General features: G+C 41.6%; 1 pseudogene; it reads left to right on the top strand.

Moving 5' to 3' along the window:
• The window catches only part of LOC137383622 (endoplasmic reticulum magnesium-transporting P-type ATPase-like), a 65,834-nt pseudogene that overhangs the window by 7,425 nt on the left and 41,324 nt on the right, over window positions 1-17,085 (top strand).

Here is a 17,085-nt window from a genome sequence, read left to right as displayed (position 1 = left end):
CCTTTGCGTTCATCATCTGCTCCCTGTCTACTCTTTTCCTTAGTCACGCTGACTTCATTATCTAGTTCCTTACAGGCTTTAGTTACTACCTCCTTACTGTCCACTGACCTCCTCATTTGGTTCCCATCCCCCTGCCACATTAGTTTAAACCCTCCCCAACAGCGTTAGCAAAAGCACCCCCAAGGACATTGGTTCCAGTCCAGCCCAGGTGTAGACCGTCCAATTTGTAATAGTCCCACCTCCCCCAGAACTGGTCCCAATGTCCCAAAAATCTGAACCCCTCCCTCCTGCACCATCTCTCAAGCCACGCATTCATCCTGACTATTCTTTCATTTCTACTCTGACTATCACGTGGCACTGGTAGCAATCCTGAGATTACTACCTCTGAGGTCCTACTTTTTAACTTGGCTCCTAACTCCCTAAATTCTGCTTGTAGGACCTCATCCCGTTTTTTACCTATATCATTGGTGCCTATGTGCACAATGACAACTGGATTTGGATGAAGCAGTCTTCACTTGGATTTGATGAAGCAGTCTGGTTTTGATCGGCTTTCAAAATATTTGGCTGCAGCAGGCATCAACAGTTCCTTCAGCAATACCAAATGGTCTCTTAAAAGGGTTATTTCCTCTTCAGGCAATTAATTTGGTCTGTAGCTCCTTGTAGAATTTCTGCTGGGAGAGAATGGAGTGGCGCAGTGGTTAGCACCGCAGCCTCACAGCTCCAGCGACCCGGGTTCAGTTCTGGGTACTGCCTGTGTGGAGTTTGCAAGTTCTCCCTGTGACTGCATGGGTTTCCGCCAGGTGCTCTGGTTTCCTCCCACCACCAAAGACTTGCAGGTTGATAGGTAAATTGGCCATTGTAAATTGCCCTTAATGTAGATAGGAGAATGGTAGTGAATATGGGATTAATGTAGGAGGGGATGTGGTAGAGAATATGGGATTAATGTAGGATGAGTATAAATGGGTGGTTGATGGTCGGCACAGACTCGGCGGGCCGAAGGGCCTGTTTCAGTGCTGTGTCTCTCTATAATCTACAGCTCTTTTTCTCTTTGATACGCTTTGCTGAAGAGTCTGGTTCAGGTTTTATTTTGCCAGTTTTGCACACAGTCAAATCGAAACATTATACCATGTGACATCTCTCTCTCTCTTGCTGCTGCCTAGGTAACAAAATGCAGCTGTGGCTCATTGTTCTCAGAAACCTAACTTCTCTCCCTGTCTTAAATGCACACTGTTTTAATCCAAGGAGAAAAATAATACAAGTCCGTGACAATGTTCAAAGTAGTTAGAGGAATTTGTCTTCAGATTTCAGGTTTATGATGAGTGTCACATTGTTTAATCCCATTTGCTGTGTATGCTTTCAGTTTTTTCCCCTTACTCTACCATTCATTCCCTTCTCGATGTGTGCAGTAGTGTAGTGGGTAAGTCACCGGCCTAACAATACAGAGAATGAGAGTTTAAATCCCAGCAGTTTGAGAATATGAAGTCAATTTATATAAAAATGACCATGAAGTTGATTGACTGTTGTAAACACCTAACTGGTTCACTGAATGTCCTTTTTTATTGGGCATTAGGGGATATGAGAAGAGGGCAGGGAAGTGAAGTTGAGATAGAAGATAAGTCATGACTTATTGAATGGTGGTGCTGGCTTGGGGGTGGGGTGGGTGAAGTGGCACATGGCCTACTCCTGCTCCTATTTATTACGTTCTCTTTTAAAGGCAGTTGCTGATGTTTGGGGGATGGTCCTGTGCATAATGCCTTAGCCAAATGGCCATTCTTCAGAGGTGAGAATGGAAACTTGGACAAGGTACCAAAGGTTGGTTGGCGCCTGTGGGACAGTCCTTCAAAATGTGACAGTGCTTTCAGGAAAGAAAGATGAGAAAATGGAGGTTTACATTCCTCCCACTATCCCAACCCACACCTCCCCAACAACAACATCTCTCCAAATTTCCTGCCACGCTGTACTTCATGGATTCCCAGTTAAACTCCCATAATGTACATATACTTCAAAACTATATGAATTACTTTCTGGAATGTTTGGGTGGCAATTATTTGCTCACTTATAATGAAGGTTGCAGGGCCTGCTATAAATAAAACCTGACATTTGTTTCACAGGCCAAATTACCCAGGGGAATTGAGAACATTCGACCACACTTAGAGCATGTTGACAACGTTCCTCTTTTGGTTCCGCTTTTTACAGACTGTACTGCAGAAAGTAAGTACTGAGAATTGTTTGGATCAGTCACCGGCGTATCAAGTGGGCTAAGTTAGGAAAGAAATGTAACCAAGTTCTTTGCTCTGATAAGGTAGAACTCCATTAAACCTGCACGTCATCCTTTCTTTAAAGGGAGATTGCATCATACTGAAATTTCTTATTGGTGCCAACTGATAGCAACTGGCCTCTTGAACTTTCCTAATTTTCTTTGTTCCACCGTTGGTGGCTATGCCTTCAGCTGCCAAGGCCCTAAGCTCTGGAATTCCCTCTCTATACCGCTCCATTCTCTACCTCTTTCTCCTCCTTTAAGACATTGTTTAAAACCTACCTCTTTGACCAAGTTTTTAGTCGCCTGTTCTATGTGGCTTGGTGTCAATAATAGCTCTTATAAAATGCCTTGGAACGCGTTACTATGCTAAAGATGTTATTTATTTTTATATTTAGAGATACAGCACTGAAACAGGCCCTTCGGCCCACCGAGTCTGTGCCGACCAAGAACCACCCATTTATACTAACCCTACAGTAATCCCATATTCCCTACCACCTACCTACACTAGGGGCAATTTACAATGGCCAATTTACCTATCAGCTGCAAGTCTTTGGCGGTGGGAGGAAACCAGAGCACCCAGCGAAAACCCACGCGGTCACAGGGAGAACTTGCAAACTCTGCACAGGCAGTACCCAGAATTGAACCCGGGTCCCTGGAACTGTATATAGATGTTATATAGGTGCAATAAAAACAGAAAGTGCTGGAAATACTCAGCAGGTCAGGCAGCATCTGTGGAGAGAGAAGCAGAGTTAATGTTTCAGGTCTGTGACCTTTCATCAGATAGATGCAAGTTGTTGTTGTATCATCAGGAGATGATATTCAAGTGCATGGGAATTCTGCCCAGAGGGAGAATATCTATTAAAGCACCGGTGCCATACTTATTGCAATTCTCCAAAGTTGTTTTGGCTTATCAATTATCCATAATATGTAGTGAAACACCAGCCTAGCTGGCGCAAGTCCAGGATTTAGCTTCAGGCATGTGACCAAAATGGAAAGGGTAAATTCACACCTCTTTGGCATCAGCATTTTCGGTGCAAAGCCAACACTTTAAGCTTACTAATGCACATGCAAACACCCCTCCATTCTCTTGACAACAGAGTGCCATGGTGCTGCCAGTATAACTTGATGCTGCCAGCTTATCGCACTCCCAAAAAATACCTGCAGTGTAACTGACTCAGCTGGACTTTATATTATTGTGCTTGTGCAGGCCTGCTTTACCATGTTTCCTACCTGCTACTGATAGTTGGCTATCATGTGTAAGCGTATATGATTTAGGTCGGTATTAACACTTCAATGAAACAAGTGTATTTGTGATGACTATGGCACTGGTAACATTGCAGTTTTTTTACAAGACAGCATTGATGGATGATTCACTTCCTCAAACCTCTGTGAAGTGTTTTGTGATGCTTTTTCTTTGCTAAATACACACTTATAAATGTATATTGCTGTAGTTCCTTCTAAATTATATAATTACTACAGGAGAATTTTAGTGGGGTGCTACTAATCTCCTGTCATAACATTGGAGAAATGGCATAAACAGTTGGTTTGGGCCATTTTGCCATTTCTCCAGGGGTTTCCAATCATCTCCCAGCAGATAACTCCCATGGAAATGCCAAGGCTATTTTGTTTAAATTACTCGTAAATTTTGCATGGTGTTGTCCATGGTCATTTGATGAATGTAAAGCTTTTTTTTAAATCATAGAGAAGGTGGCAATGAAGTTGGGAGAGAGAATCCAAAAACTCTCTTTACAGTTCCACCTATTGGTCACAGCCTGCACTGCATTGTTACAGGCAATTGTTTACATGCAGAACTTCCATTCTAAATGATTAAATAGGCTGTTTCAGTGTTAAATATTTGCAGAAAAGTGTGACCAAAAACCATGACAATAGGAAGTGTGAACAAATATAAGATTTTAAATAATAAATGATTATTTTAATCATTGCCTCTTGAAATACATATGTTTTAACACCTAGAATCCAAAATTATGCATTATATGCATGATAAATACTACCAGGTAATTTGTTAAAAGGAATTAAACTACAGTAATATTCAATCACAGTTGAATTCAATTGAAAATATCAAAAGCTGAACAGAGTTTTGATTGTCTGGTGAACACAAAATACAAACTTAGTTTGGGAGTAAGTTAACTTAAATCAAAATTGTGGATATGCATTTTTTGTATTTCTCAGAACAGTCAGGATAACTAGGATAATTTATCCTAGTACCAAGGATAGGCCAAGGTTGGTGAGATCAATTTTAACAGAGGAAATCATTCATGAAAGACTGGTGGACAGTGAGATAAGTAGGTTCCAGTAAGAACAGCAAATCTGGGGTCTCTAGGAATTGCATTTAGGACTGGCACCCATGAGTCCAGCTTCACCTTTTATCAATATCAAGAACTATACTCCAAGTGTCAGCTGGGGCTCAGTGGTTAGCGCTCTTGCCTCCGAGTCAGAAGGTTGTGGGTTTAACTCCCACTCCAGAGACTTGAGCACAAAATCTAGGCTGACACTGCCAGTGCATTACTGAGGGAGTGCTGCACTACCAGAGGTGCAGTCACTCAGATGAGCTATTATACCAGGATCTCTCTTAGGTGGATGTAAAAGATTTCATTTTGAAGAGGCGTAGGGGATTTCTCCCTGGTGTCCTGGCCAGTATTATTCTTCAACCAACATTCACAAAAACAAATTATCTCATCATTATCACTTTGCTGTTCTGTGGGACCTTGCAGTGTGAAAATTGGCTGCCACTTTTCCTACATTTCAACAATGACTACACACCAAATGTACTTCATTAGCTGTAAAGCACATTCTGAGATTGTGAAAGATGCTATATAAATGATTTCTTACTTTATGCTAGCCACAATAACTAACACTTGGAAGAAATCCAATAGAGTTCTTCATTTTATGAGGAAGGAAAGAGAAATGAAAAACTCTGGAAAGAAATTATACATAATTAAAGAGAAAAATGAAGTGATACTAACCTCTGGAGCACTAATTTGATTGGTTGTGAAGTTGATGGTGGCTTGACATTAATCAAGTGCTATAATTTCCTCTGTTTGAGAGATAGAAAACAAGAGTAAATCAGATTGGAGAAGTAGGCCATAGTTACGACGTAGCCAGCAAATCCTTACAGTACAGCAGAAATGTCTCTTGAAGGTTGCCTCATTTCTCACTTTTAAAAAGGCACTGAGGATTAGTTTTGAGCAAACGGTGGGGCAACACCATTCCCCAGATATTTGTGTAACTCATGTGAATGTTGCAGTTAGTACCAATTAAAAAGGAGCAAATACACCATGGGAAAAGGAATGAGCTTTAATTAGAAATTGCATTTTTACGGCATACATTGCAGCCACAGAATACAATTACACCTGATGATTATCAAAGAATTAGACAGCACAAAATTGGGTCATTTTTTTCCATTTGTATTTTTCAATGGCTAGCACAAGCACAGTTATATCTTCATAACTACTTGCGTGTACATACTTAACTGGTGTCCTTAAAGATCCACCTCAGAGTTTATAAATGTCGCATTAATGAACTCAGAGCAAGAATTTTTTTTTTTAAATGTAAATTTACATTTCACGTATTTTTGAAACCTGAAACATGTTTTGTTTTATTACTCCTAACATTTCATGAAATTTCAGATCAAAATAATTGCTAAGCACTATAGGGGAATTTTAACAGGGAGCATGATTCAGTCGGGCAGGGCCAAACATGTTCAATAAAAGCAGCATGGGGGGCTGGGATATTTTAACTCCCAGGTTTTGTACATGCCATTGGTCAGCTACCACCCGAAATGGGCATAAAGCTGCAGAGGGTCGGTGAGTGGAGCAGAGGTTCTTGACCAGTCCCACAAGGAAAGTAAATGAACTTACCTCAAATAGCCTCTTCTGGTCCTGGATCCACTTCACCTGGTGGAAAAGCAGCAGCAGCAACTTCTTCCCTCTTTCAGGCTCGAGATAAAATTTCAATCACCCCCAAATTACAGAGACATGGATGGAGCAGTGTCGTGAGTTCCCATAGGAACCTCAGCATTTCAATTAAAGCACTTCTTGAGCATTATGCCAAGTGTTACTGCCTGTCTTGACACGCTATCTTATATGTGTCTCTCCTCAAAGCCATGTGTGAAATGGTGAGAATAATGCAGGAGTACGGAGAAGTGGTCTGCTGCCTGGGAAGTTCCCTTAATATCAGGAACATTGGAATCCTTCTACAAAGTGATATCAGGTAATGATTCAAGCCATACCCTCGCGATATGGCATGCTGCATTACAAAATTTTATTTTGTTGGCAATTTTTTTGTGCTCATCAGGATGTGGGATGTTGTTGTTGCAAAGGGAACATTTTGACACATTGAGCACCCAGTGTCAGCATGAAGCATTTCCCAGGTCAAGTATATCAAAGGTTGGGTACCCTGCCCCAGGATTGGCCCAAACTGTGCACTTTCCCACTTCGGTGTGAGTTCAATAATTTCTCATACTTGTCATCCCAACTTCACCACTAACCAAGTTCCTGAGTAAGATTGCCAATTCATGCCAAACCATTTGGCTCTTATAGCTAGCAGAGAGGAGGAAACTTTCATTTTATCAATCTGGGCTCTATTCAAATCTAGAGGTGATAAATACAGTGCAAACATATTGCATTGCCCATTCCCAGCACTGGTGGCATATGAGAGCCAGGCAAGATAGTATGGAGGTCAAATTAGGCAGTAGATTTGCAGGAAATGTTTGATAAGGAGGCTATAGCCACACGAGGACCCTCAGGTTTATCATGAGCATCACTGCTACACTTAGTGAGTTCTCAGTTTTGGCTACTATACCAGTCCAATGAGATGATTGGGTAGAATTTCTATGGGTGTTCTCCTGATCTGTTGCTGAAACTTCATAGCTACATGTAGTTACATAGAATTTACAGCACAAAAACATGTGTCATTCGGCAAAAGAAGTCTATTCTGGTGTTTACGCTCCACATGAGTCTCCTCCTGCCTTTCTTTATCTCCCCCTATCAACATATCCTCCTATTCCTTTCTCCCTCATGTGTTTATCTAACTTCCCTTAAATGTATCTATGTCATTCGTCTCAACTACTCTTCATGGTAGTGAGCTCCACATTCTCACTGTGCTCTGAGTGAAGAAGTTGCTCCTGATTTCCTTATTGGATTTATTAGTGACTTTCTTAGGTTTATGCTCCTAGTTTTGGACTCCCCTTACAAATCGAAAGACCTTCCCTAGATATTCAGCAGAAGATCAGCAGAAACCCGGGAGAATTGCCACAAATCGGCCACTTATACTGTTTCTCTGAGGTTTCCACCAATTTCTCACCAAAGTTACAGCAGAAGCTTGGGGAGGCAGTGGCGTAGTGGTAATGTCACTGGACTAGTAATCCAGAGCCCAGGCTAATACTCCAGGGATGTGGGTTTGAATCCCACCATGACAGATGTTGAAATTTGAATTCACTTAATAAATCTCTAATTCAAAGCTATTCTAATGGTGGCCATGAAACCATTGTTGTAAAAATCCATCGAGTTCACTAATGCCGTTTAGGGAAGGAAATCTGCTGTCCTAAGCTGGTCTGGCCTACATGTGACTCCAGACCCACAGCAATGTGGTTGACTCAGAAATAAGAAAGGTGTGATCACTTTGATGGGATTATACTATAGGCCCCCAATAGTCAGAGGGAAGTGGAGGAGCATGTATGTAGGGAAATCACAGATAGGTGTAGGAATTATAGGAATTAAGGGATCAGATGGGGAAGAATTTGTTAAGTGTGTCCAGGATAGTTTTCTGAAGCAGTATGTGGATGGCCCTACCGGAGAAGGGGCTACACTCGACCTCCTCTTAGGAAATGAGGATGGGCAGGTGGTTGATGTGTCAGTGGGGGAGCACTTTGGGACCAGTGACCATATTAGCTTCAAGATAGTTCTGGAAAAGGATACGACTGGTCCTCGGGTTGAAGTCCTAAATTGGGGGAAGGCTAATTTTGATGGCAAAGTTGAATGGGAGAGGCTGTTTACAGGTAAAGGGACGTGTGGCAAGTGGGAGGCTTTTAAAAGTGAGATAGGAAGAGTTCAGGACCGGCATGTTCCTGTTAGACGGAAGGGCAAGGCTGGCAAGTTTAGGGAACCTTGGTTGACGAGGGATATTGAGGGTCTGGTCAGAACAAAGAAGGAGGCATATGTCAGGTATAGGCAGCTGGGATCGAGTGAGTCCCTCGAGGAGTACAGGGGATGTAGGACTACACTTAAGAAGGAAATTAGGAGGGCGAAAAGGGGCCATGAGATTTCCCTGGCAGATAAGATAAAGGAGAATCCTAAAAGATTCTATAAGTATATGAAGAGTAAAAGGGTAGCTAGGGAGAGAGTAGGTCCCCTTAAGGATCAGTATGGCAATCTATGTGTGGAGCCACGAAAAATGGGTGAGGTCTTAAATGAATATTTCTCGTCCGTATTTACCGTGGAGAAGGTCATGGAAGCTAGTGAATTCAAGGGACGGAACATCGATATCCTGGAGCATATCAACATTACAAAGGAGGATGTGTTGGAGGTTTTGAAGCGCATTAAGGTGGATAAATCCCCAGGGCCTGACCAGGTGTATCCTAGGATGCTATGGGAAGCAAGGGAGGAGATTGCTGGGGCCCTGGCAGAGATTTTTGTATCATTGTTAGTCACAGATGAGGTACCGGAAGACTGGAGGATAGCTAATGTTGTGCCTTTATTTAAGAAGGCCAGCAGGGATAAGCCAGGGAACTACAGGCTGGTGAGCCTTACATCAGTGGTGGGAAAGTTATTGGAAGGGATTCTGAGAGACAGGATTTATATGCATCTGGAAAGGCATGGTCTGATTAGGGATAGTCAGCATGGCTTTGTGCGTGGGAAATCATGTCTCACGAATTTGATTGAGTTTTTCGAGGAGGTGACCGAGGATTGATGAGGGCAGGGCGATGGACGTTGTCTACATGGACTTTAGCAAGGCCTTTGACAAGGACCCGCATGGTAGGCTGGTCCAGAAGGTTCAAACACACGGGATCCAGGGTGAGCTAGCAAACTGGATACAAAATTGGCTTGGTAATGGGAGGCAGAGGATGGTAGTGGAAAGTTGTTTTTCAGATTGGAGGCCGGTGACCAGTGGTGTGCCGCAGGGATCGGTGCTGGTCCCTCTGTTGTTTGTCATATATATTAATGACTTGGATGTGAATGTAGGGGGCATGATTAGTAAGTTTGCAGATGACACCAAAATTGGTGGTATAGTGGACAGTGAAGAAGGTTGTCTAAGTTTACAACAGAATATAGGTCAACTGGGAAAGTGGGCAAGGGAGTGGCAAATGGAATTTAACACAGACTAGTGTGAAGTGATGCATTTTGGGAAGTTAAACCAGGGCAGGACATATACAGTGAATGGCAAGGCCCTGGGGAGTGTTCTCGAGCAGAGAGACCTTGGGGTGCAAGTACATAGTTCCCTGAAAGTGGCAACACAGGTAAACAGGGTGGTGAAGAAGGCATATGGCATGCTTGCCTTCATCGGCTGAGGCATTGAGTACAAGAGTTGAGATGTCATGTTACAATTGTACATAACATTGGCTAGGCCGCATTTGGAGTACTGTGTGCAGTTCTGGTCGCCACACTACGGGAAAGATGTGATTAAGCTAGAGAGGGTGCAGAAAAGATTCACAAGGATGTTGCCTGGTTTGGAGGGCTTGAGTTATAAAGAGAGATTGGATAGGCTGGGTCTGTTTTCCCTGGAGCAAAGGAGACTGAGAGGGGACATGATAGAGGTATATAAAATTATGAGAGGCATAGATAGGGTAGATAGCCAGAGTCTGTTTCCCATGGTGGGGGGGACTAAAACTAGAGGGCATAGATTTAAGGTGAGAGAGAGGAGGTTTAAAGGGGATCAAAGGGGTAAATTTTTCACACAAAGAATAGTGGGTATCTGGAATGAGCTGCCTGAGGAGGTGGTGGAGGCAGGAACAGTAGCGACATTTAAGAGGCATCTGGACAGGTACTTGAATGAGCAAGGTACAGAGGGATATGGAATTAATGCAGGCAGGTGGGATTAGTATAGATAGGCATGAAGGTCGGCATGGACGCGGTGGGCCGAAGGGCCTGTTTCTATGCTGTACGACTCTAGACTCTATGACTTTGAAAAGGTTGGACAGGCTAGACTTGTATCTGCTGGAGTTTAGATACATAACTTGATTGAAACATATAAAATCCTAAGGGGTCTTGACAGGGTGGATGTGAAAAAGTTGTTTCCTCTTGTGAGAGAATCTAGAACTAGGGGTCACTGTTTAAAAATAAGGGGTCACCCATTTAAGACAGAGATGAGGAGAAATTTTTTCTCTCAGAGGGTCGTGAGTCCTTGGAACTCTCTTCATTAAAAGGCGGTGAAAGCAGAGCCTTTGAATATTTTTAAGGCAGTGGTAGATAGATTCTTGATAAGCAAAGGGATGAAAGGTTATTGGGGGTAGGTGGGAACGTGGAGTTGAGGTTACAATCGGATCAGCCATGATCTTATTAAATAACGGAGCAGGCTCGAAGGGCCGAGTGGCCTACTCCTGCTCCTGGTTCGTATGGATGTTGGCATGTAGTGTAGATTTACTAGAATGATACCCGGACTCCAAGGGCTATATGACAAGGAGAGATTTGACAAACTACAGTTGTATTCCCTGGAATTTAGAAGGTTAAGTGGTTATTTGATCAAAGTTTTCAAGATATTAAGGGAAACAGAAAGGTTACATAGACAAAAACTATTTCCACTAGCTGGGGAGTCTAGGACTAGGGGGCATAGACTAATAAACAGAGTCAGGCCTTTCAGGAGTGAAATTAGGAAACACTTCTTCACAAAAAGAGTGGTAGAAATTTGGAACCCTCTTCTGGAAACCTCAATTGATGCTAGATCAATGGTTAATTTTAAAATTGAGATTAATAGATTTTTGTTAGCTAACGGTATTAAGGAATATGCCGCAAAGGAGGCTATGTGGTGTTAGATCGCTGATCAGCCATGATCTCATTGAATGGCGGAACAGGCTCAGGGGGCTAAATGACCTCCTCCTGTTCCTATGTTCCTATGACAGGAATAAGAGGGAATAAGTAGAGCAGAATTATCAGATGGAATGTTTCAAAATTAGTTCTGACCAAATTGGTCCATTTTATGCAATGTTGTAGACTCTGCCATCAATAATACTGAGCTGTGTAAGTTGCTTGCATATTAACCAATCCAGTGATGGAATTTTTGCTTTGAAATGTTGAATTTGCAGTTTTTCCTTGGATCCCTTATGTCCTTCTTGCTGCTGGGATTCTTGCAACAGGGATCATGAATACTCGACATCACACTCATAGAAAATTACACCAATCTACTTGTCCAGCCTCTTTGGTAGCTTAGCAAGCTCTGCTCATCTCAGAAACCATGGTAACATCAGCATCATCCAGCTAATCAAACAGGTATTTGAGAATTCCTGGAGATCTAAAAGGCACAGTAAACATCAGGTTATAAATGCAAAACAAAATCCACAAATCCCAGAAATTCCAAGATAAGAACAAAAAAATCCTGAAAATGCCCAGCTGGTTGCGTCATCTTGCTAACCACAAGTACAACGTAAACTCATTTTTCCTTTCTCTTTTTGGAATCATCTGTGCTTATTTCAGAACTCCAGTATCTGCAGTTTCTCATTTTTAATCTTAAATCTTTATGTTGATAGACTGGAAAGATTTTGAACAATTTAATTTTAAATCACGTTCCTACTTCCAAGGATCTCTATGTTTAGTCTCCAAACCAACTTGATCAGGAATTTGACAGTAGGCTCACTTCACCTATGAAAAATACTTGCCTTTTCTGTTTAATGCCATTCTTCTGAGCAGAAACCCAGATAACAATACACCTTTAACCAAATAGTAGTTAGCTTTGTTAAAGAAAAGAACTTGCATTTATATAGCATCTTTCATGACCTCAGAACATCCCAAAGCTCTTTCCAGCCAATGAAGTACTTTTGAAATGTCGTCACAGTTGGAATGTAGGAAACATGACAGCCAATTTGCACACAGCAAGCTCCCACAAACAGCAATGTGATAAATGTCCAGATAATCTGTTTTTGTGCCATTGATTGAGGGATAAATATTGGCCAGATCAATAGGGATAAGTCCCCACTCTTCTTCAAATTAGTGCTATATAATTGTTTATATCCACCTTAGAGAGCAGACAGGGCTTGGTAGACCATGTGAAAAGTGGCACCTCCAACAGTGCAGCATTCCCTCAGTACCACACTGGAGTGTCAGCCTAGATATCTATATTCAACTTGCTGGAATGGTACTTGAACCCACAAACTTCTGACAGAAGCAAGAGCACTATCAACCAAGCCACAGCTGCTACCCTGTCTGCCTCCTTTTCCATCTCTCACTCTCAATGTGCTAGTTGTCGCTTTTGCATGTTGTTGCACTGTTTGCAGCACAAAAATAACACAAAAGTGACTGTGTTATCTAATGACTCAATGCCGTAGCAGCCAATCATGTCTTACTAAAGTGCAAGCTAATGACACAATGAGTTGTGTTAGGACCGGAGATGCCTGTGGTTGCATTATTGAAATACAAATGAAATGCAGTCGCCATCGGGCAGCAGAAGGAAAGACTGCCTTTAAACTCATCTCATCCTCAGCCGTGACCCACCAGTCTGACCGTGTGGTGCCTGCAACTTGCCAGGTTCCATTTGAAAAGAGGCCACATTTACTGCACCCACTGTTGTCTTGGTTGAAATTGGCTAAGTCAATACAACAAGTGTGGACCTTGGAGTTTCTTAATCTCCATGACTCAGTATCATACCAAGTGGTTGTTTTAGCAACTGAAACACCACTGTTGCCTATCAATTTTATTCACACAGCGAGTTGTTATGATCTGGAATGCATTGGTTGAAAGGGTGGCGGAAGCAGATTCAATAGTAACTTTCAAAGGGGGGAATTGGATATATACTTGAAAAGGAGAAATTTGAAGAGCTATGGGGAAAGAGTAGTTGGACTACTTGGATAGCTCTTTCAAAGAGTTAGCACAGATACGATGGGCCAAATGGTCTCTTTTTGTGCTGTATGATTCAAAATGAATCTGGGCCTCACAATAGCTCCAGCCTTTTGCCCAGAACGCACAGGTTGCCCTCCCAGTTGCATAGCTGCCCAAAAGTTAAAATGGACTCCAAAGATTTTTATTTCTTTAGCACCTTATTGTATCTTTCATAAACATTTCAAATTGTTTCACAAAGAAGGAAGTTTGTTGTGAATTGACTATTGGATATTTTAAAAAAATAATAAGGTTAGCAAAGAGCCTAAAGAACTTTGCAAATCAAGAGAGGACGTATCTTAGTAACATTAAATCACAGTTTTGATTCTCTGTTTAAAATATGCGCTACACTGATATTTTATTGCTGTCTAGGCGCGTCAAATAAGCTCAGGAATAAGGAAATGCTTTCTGTTTCACCTTCAGTGCCAGCTTTCCCTGACAATGATACAGGTAATTTATAATTATTTTTGTTATGCATAATGTAGAAACATTCAAACAGATGACTGAAGGCAAGTAAAGCTATCGGGAGCATACAAACCACATGATATGAAGTGTAAGCAGGCATAAGCACTGGGAACTGCTGTAAGCAGCTTATGTTGTTGTTGTGCCCACCCCACCCCCTAGACATGATTACTTACCCCAGGTCTCAAGTGCTTCAGCTGCATGACTGCTTGAGCATACTGTAGTTACTTCCAAGTGAATGGTGATGTGGAGCTCCCTTGACTCCTCAATAGAAGACTACAAGTGGCAGTGTGTTGCTGAGCCACCATTGCACTATGTTCTCCTTGATTCATATTGGTTTTCCCTTCACAGAGTCAGAGAGACATATATGGCATAGAAGGAGGCCTTCGGCCCATCAAATCCATGCCGGCTCTCCCTCGAGCAATCCAGTCAGGCCCATTCCCCCGCTCTATCCCCATAGTCCTGCAAGTTTATTTCCTTAAAGCGCCCATCCAATTTCCTTTTGAAAACATTGATTGTTTCTGCTTCCACCACCCTCATGGACAGCAAGTTCCAGGTCATTACCACTCACTGCATGAAAAAGTTCTTTCTCACATTCCCCCTGCAGCTCTTGTCCAAAACTTTCAATCTGTGTCTCCGAGTCCTTGTACCATCAGTTATTGGGAACAGGTTTTCCTTATCAAACTTACCCAAGCCTGCCATGATCTTGTGCACCTCTATCAAATCTCCCCTCAATCTCCTTTGTTCAGTCTTTGTTGATAATCGGCACTCCAAGTACATCCATGTGGAACAGCTTTTGTTCACACTGCAGCCTGAATAGGTTTGTGCACTTGTTAGTGTGCAGGCTCTCAGTGTGCTATAATCCGTACACATTCTGGTGAATCTCGCATGTCTGATCACTCTGATAGGTTGATTACTTTGGGATACCTAACTTGCACGTAAAACAGCCTGATTCTGAGAACAACCCTAGATTATGCAACAGACACCTGCCACATTTTGCATGCATTTAGCATTCAAAGAAATTAGTGAATTTCTGATGTGATTGATTTATGAATGCATCACTGCATCACTGTGGAAAGCTGGTTGGGCTTGATCCTCTTGGGAATGTGAGTGTCTCCAGACAACTTAGTACATTGTCTATCGCTCCACAAAGACAAAGGAACCTTTTTAGGAATACGCTTTCTAAATTCACAATATTTTTGGCCAATTTAGTGTTCCAATATTAAGAAGATGTAACAGAGATATCTTGCAAACAGAAAGATTTTCCCATTACAGTGAAGGGGAAAGATTGAGTAAATGAGTTCATGGAGCTACACTTCATTATAATCTGATAATATTCCAGCTAGTCATGGACATAAAACAAATATGAAGCAAGCTATATTCTATAACTTTTAATTCATACTGTAACGGTAATATCACAGTCTTTCAATTCACTAGATAGAGATGTATTAATAAGACAAAATGATTCAGAGCAGGACTCTATTTTTCTGTGATCACATCAATAAGTTCGATATTGCTTGTTCTGAGAGTACAAATTGTACAGTGCATCCGATTAAACGTATTACATTCTTTTTCACTAAAGATGCTGATTTGAGATAACAACTTAAAACTTAGCAAGATTCGGAGGATAGTAAAATGATTAGAGAAAAGAGATAAATTCTTACCTTGTAAAATATTCCTAGCAATAAACACCACATAAGATGAAAAATTGTCTTGAGGTCTTATGGGAACCTGGTATAGTTATTACTGTATGTCTCAGGATTAAGATTGGGTGGCACAGTGGCGCAGTGGTTAGCACCGCAGCCTCACGGCTCCAGCGACCCGGGTTCGATTCTGGGTACTGCCTGTGCGGAGTTTGCAAGTTCTCCCTGCGACCGTGTGGGTTTTCGCCGGGTGCTCCAGTTTCCTCCCACAGCCAAAGACTTGCAGGTTGATAGGTAAATGTCCATTATAAAGTGACCCTAGTATAGGTAGGTGGTAGGGGATGTGAGAGGGTAATGGGATTAATGTAGGATTAGTATAAATGGGTGGTTAATGGTTGGCACAGACTCGGTGGGCTGAAGGGCCTGTTTCAGTGCTGTATCTCTAAAATAAAAATAAAATAAAAGATAATGTGTATGCGAGTCTAATTGCATGCTTCATGCCAATCAGGTTCTGGCTTCTATGGCTCAACTACCTCCACCGCTTGGGACAACAGATGTGCTTTGTCTCACTTGTGTCTACTTTCCTCTCGTAAGGTGAGACTTTGGTTTCCAGACACCTTTCCAGTCTAATCAGTTTGTGAAATGCATCCCATGGAGCTACTATATAACTATATTTAACGGATGGCAGAAAAAATAAATTTGACTGCAAACTGTGATTTATGACCCCAATCCTCAGTTACAAACACAAAGTTGCAAGTAAAAATATATACTTTTTAAAAATAGCATCACCGAATTCTGTGAAAAATCACTATTATAGATTTGAAGGCACTGTTCTTGGAGATGTTTTGCCCTAACCTGTTGAGCAAGAGTTAAGTGGAATGAGTTGTGTCTTGCTTTGATCTCCATAAGAAATGATTTAGCTGGGCAAGCATGGGGAATGTTAATGTTGTCTGGTAAAAAGAGAAGTCATTATGTTGAGTGCTGGTGTAGAGGCTGTGCAGTCGAGTCAAAACTGATTCAAATAACTTTTAATCAGGTCACTTTCCCTCGAAAATCAACTTTTAAATAGCTTAATCCATTAGAATATTTCATCTTTGAAAACACTCAATTCCTACAAAATCTCAATTTTAGCATATTTGTGTCATGCTTTATACCACGTGTTGTTTGATAATTGTACACAAAGAACTGGTATTCTTCCATTCTAGCAATTCCAAAATCGAAAACACACTGCTACAAGTAAATTACACAAATTTAATTCAATTTCGACTATTTTTAATCTATCAAATTTATTTGGACAAAATAAACTCTATCGGCAGTGGGATGACTGTGAAGTAATAGGAATGTAGGTCTTGAGTACTGTGTTATCTATGAAGCAGACAAAGTTATTTAGGTATACTTTCCGGAATATACTAAACCCATGGAAAATAATGGGTTATCTGTCTTCTCAGCATGTCTCTCCTAGGAAAACCTCCGGACAGCAATGTGATGAAAGTAGGTACAGGAAAGAATCTCAAGAGCCTACCAAAAAAGGCAAGTTTCAAAAGCTAATCTGTTTGACTCACCAGTTTGTGCAGGACAGTCAGTGTAGCTTGTTTGATTTTTTTGTGATGGCGCTGTCATGTGTTCGCAACCACATGTAGGGAGTGAAATTTAACTTCGGGGCAGGCTGTGTGGGTGTGAA

This window comes from Heterodontus francisci, chromosome 24 (assembly GCF_036365525.1).
Source record: "Heterodontus francisci isolate sHetFra1 chromosome 24, sHetFra1.hap1, whole genome shotgun sequence".
Taxonomy (NCBI): Eukaryota; Metazoa; Chordata; class Chondrichthyes; order Heterodontiformes; family Heterodontidae; genus Heterodontus; species Heterodontus francisci.
The sequence above is the reverse complement of the archived record's forward strand: the minus strand, read 5'-3'. Positions and strand labels throughout refer to the sequence as shown.